Source organism: Sciurus vulgaris (assembly GCF_902686455.1).
Source record: "Sciurus vulgaris genome assembly, chromosome: 11".
NCBI lineage: Eukaryota > Metazoa > Chordata > Mammalia > Rodentia > Sciuridae > Sciurus > Sciurus vulgaris.
The window spans coordinates 61864252-61868818 of record NC_136472.1 but is presented as its reverse complement, the minus strand read 5'-3'; positions in this window follow the sequence as shown (position 1 = coordinate 61868818).

Genomic DNA, 4567 nt, shown 5'->3' with positions numbered 1-4567 from the left:
CGGATGTGAGAGCCCTTCTCAGGGGCACTTGATCAAAGCCTGCATTGCTAGAAGCGAGTAGGATGAGGCGCAAGCTAGAGTGATGAAGCATCAAATAGAAGTATGAGTTTACATGTGGGTGAATTTGACATGTATTGGGTTGCATCCAATATGATATAGAATCAAGTTCATTCAGTCATGAAGGGACTGCTACTATAGCCACACTAAATATAGCTACTATCATTACTAGCATAAATTGAATCGATTGGTGTCTGAAATGCCTTCTTGCTCAGAGCTCTATGGCTCCTCAGAGCCAGGAGCTCCACAGGACTCAGCCTGGCCTGAGTGTTCTTCAGTCCTCCCCTGTCCTCACTCAGTTCAGTTTTCCCTCAACTGGCATGGAGTGTGGGGCAATGCTGGAATGTTCCAGAACATGTAGCCAGAGCAGTGTTGTAATTCATTAGGAGTCTTTCCTAAGTGGAGAAGATCTTGAATCTTCAGATAGTCACATTCTTGGAAATTATGTTTCTGAGGTCTCCCTGACTGCAGGAGGGGAAACTCCCATTTATATTGTGACATGCTGAGAAATTGTTTTGAGCATTTCTTAAAAAGAGAGGAGACATTTTAGGAGGAGCATAAACAAAACCCCAGTTTCAAAATAGCAAAAGAATATACGATCTTTCTTGAAATTACACATGAGAAGATCTGGCCAAGATGCCAGATAAGGTCAGAAAGTAATGGGGTAGGGTATATTTTCCAAAGATGATCACAGCAGCATCTTTCTGTCTCAGGCTCCTCTTGTGATCACACTTTGACATTTTGTATGCACTCCCTTTTGAGATGGGGGTCTGTATCACCTCTTGGAATTTTGACAGGCTTATGACTTTGGGGAAAATAATATATGATTTTTGAGCCCAGGTTATAAAAGATGATATTGTCTCCACCTGGTTCTTGTGGAATACTCATTCTTGAAACCTGTGTTAGATATTTATTGCTATGTAAAAATCACCCCCAAACTTAGTATTGTAAAACAATACACATTTATCACCCATCTCACAATTTTCTGAGTCAGTAATTCAACTGTGGTCTAACTGGACCTCTGATTTGGATCTCTCACAAGACTGTAATCAAGGTTTTGGTCAGGGTTGGGGGTCTCACTTGAAGGTTTGAATGGAGAAGGATCCACTTCCAAGGTCACTTACATGGTTTTGGGGCAAGATTCAATTTTTCTTTTTTGCGGTAGTAGGGATTGAACTCAGGGACCCTCTACCAATGAGACATATCCCCACCACTTTTTTATTTTATTTTTGAGACAAGGTCTCAATAAGTTGTCTAGGCTGGCCTTAAACTTGTGATCCTCTTGTCTCAGCCTCCTGAGTTGCTGGAACTACACAACCAGATTCAGAATACAATTCTTTTTTGTGGGGGTGGGTGGGTGGAGGAGTACCGGGGATCGAACTCAGGGGCACTCAGACACTGAGCCACTTCCCAGCCCTATTTTGTATTTTATTTAGAGACAGGGTCTCACTGAATTGCTTAGTGTCTTGTTCTTGCTAAGGCTGGCTTTGAACTCATGCTCCTCCTGCCTCAGTCTCCTGAACCACTGGAATTACAGGCATGCACCACTATGCCTAACCCAAGATTCAATTCTTTAAAGGTTGTTGGACTGACCGAAGGCCATAGTTCCTCACTGGCTGTTGGCCAGGGTAACCCTCAATTCTTTGCCATGTGACCATGTGAGCCTTTTCAACATGGCATCTTGCTGAGAGAGAGAGAGAGAGAGAGAGAGAGAGAGAGAGAGAGAGAGAGAGAGCTCAATCTTTTGTAACCTAATCCTAATTGTGGAGGAAATAGTCCATCAGTGTTGCCATATTCTATTGGTTAGAAGCAAGTTATTCAAGGGGATAAGACTACACAAGACTGTGAATACCAGCAGGTAGAGATCATTGGGGATGATCTTAGAGACTCCTTTCCACTAGAGCTAACCAACGTGCTATGAGAAAGTCCATATGGGGACACAAGTATATATCCCAGCATTAAATGCCAGACATATGAGTGAGAGTCTTCAGATAATTTCAGCACCTGAGCACTCAGGTAACCCTCAGTCTCTGAGACTTCCCAACTGAAGCTCTTGACATTGTGAAGCAAATGCAAACTTTCTTTTTTATGCCTTTTCTGAATTCCTGAACCATAGAACCCTTGAGCATAATAAACTGGTGGTTAGTTTATATCACTAGGCAGTAACTCAAGTACGTTTTTAAATTTATTTTTTTATTAGAGCTTTATAGTTATACATAGTAGTTGCATTCATCCCAACAAACTCATACATGCATGGAAACCAATTTCAGCTCATTATCCCTTCCCCCTTTTTCCTCCTGTCCTCCCCTCACCCCTTTTCTCCTTCTTCTACTAGACTTCCTTTTGCTCATTTATTAATATTTTATTGATTCTTTTGGTAATCTTATCCTATCCTTTCCTTTATTTTATTCTAGCTTCTGCACATGAGAGAAAACATTTGACTTTTGAGAGTTTGAGTTTGGCTAATTTCACTTAGCCTGATATTCTCCATTTCCATCCATTTGCCGGCAAATGCCATACTTTCATTTTTTTTTTTTAAATAGTTGGGTAGAACTCCATTGTATATACATACCACAGTTTCTTAATCCATTCATCTATTGATGGCATATGGGTTGATTCCTTAATTTATCTATTGGGAATCGTGCTGCTATAAACATTGATGTGACTGTGTTGTTATAGTAGGCCAATTTTAGATCTTTTGGGAAAATACCCAGCAGTGGGATAGCAGGGTTATATGGTGTTTCCATCCTCAGTTTTTTTTTTTTTTTTGGAGGAATCTCCAAAATGCTTTCCAGAGTGGTTGTACTAATCTGCAGACCCACCAACAATGTACAAGTGTTCCTTTCTTTCCACAACCTTGCCAGCATTTATTGTTGTTTGTATTCTTAATCATTGTCATTCTGACTGAAGTGAGATGAAATCTCACTGTAGTTTTGATTTGTATTTTCCTGATTACTAGAAATAGTCAACATTTTTTCATGTGTTGATTGGCTTTCTGTTTTCCTTCTATGGAGAAGTTTCTGTTTATTTCTTTTAAAGTGCATATCTTGAAGCTTCATTGCTTACCTGATTACCTGGTTTAATCATATGAAATATTCATTGAACATTATTTTAAACTGGACGGATATCACATTTCAATCCAAAGTTTGAGTCTGAGACTACTTTGAGAATTCACATAGGTTTGAAAAACTTTGAAACTTTCTGACCAGGGGCACTACTTTTTGGCTCATCTAATAAAAACATTATTCCAGTTTGGGTGTCTTCCCTGTAGCAGTTTCTAAAACATCTTAAAGGGACACAAGACAAATCAAGTTTTAGGATCAGTTCTGGGTTTCAGCTGAGTTGTCATGGCCAAAGACAGTCTTTTTATTTTTTTTCCCCCCAGTACTGGAGCTGAAACCCATGGCTTCATGCATGCTAGGCAAGTGCTCTACCACCAAGTTACATCTCCAGCCCTTTTCATTTATTTTGAGATGGGGACTCACAGGGCATACTCTTGAATCAGATGCAATGGTCTAAACTTCTTCATTAGTCCATTTGAATAGCACAATCCTAGTGTTTGGTCTGGTATGAACTTAAGCATCAGAACAATTCTACATGCTTTCTGTTTATACATGTGTATTGAGGTAGAAAATGTTTGAATTACCTTAACACCTGAATTCTAGTGAATTCCTCTTTGGAAAGGAAGTGTCTTTGAGAAAAGTGTGACAAAGAAGCAGTAGGGATACAAGAATCCACCCCCCCAAACCTCATATCCCAAAGCCTCCTGGTATGAGATAAGAAAAATAATTTATGTCTGCCATTGGAGAGATGGGAAAGAGGAAAGAACAGAGGAGGGAGACAGGAGAAGGAAGACAGAGAATGCAGAGGAGTGTGTCAGGGTGGGTGCATTGAAGGTAGATGTAGTGTTAGGGTCAATAGAGGAAACCATTACAAGAGGTAGCTAACAAGGACTAGGAGAACAAGAATGTACAAGAGGGTTTTTCAGTCTTTTTTTTTTTTTTTTTTTTTTTTTTGTGGTGCTGGGGATTGAATCCAGGGCCTTGTGCTTGTGCTCTACCAACTGCACTATCTCCCCAGCCCCATTTTTCAGTCTTCTAGTCTCATATATAGCATGTTAAGATTTTTCCTTTTTCATGAAAGGGCTAAATTTTGTGCTTGGATTGATGTAGTACAGAACAAAGACTGTTACCCCTGAGAGACAAGCACATGGGGATATATGTATCCTAGTATTTACAGGAATCTTGAAGAAAGCTTAGCTTCTGCAGGCCATGCTCATGTGTATTTTGAGCAATGGTTACTTAGCCTTCACGATACAGGGAGGTCTCAAGGGCTGGAAGTGACCTTCAGTGGTAGAGTGCTTTCCTAGCATGGAGAAGGCCCTGGGTTCAATCTCCATTACTGCCAAAAATAAAATTATGGTGTAGGGAGGCCTCAACTGATGTGTGGACTATATGAGCATCTAACATGTGTGAGGTCCAGTCTGGCCCCTATATCTTTCCTCAGATTT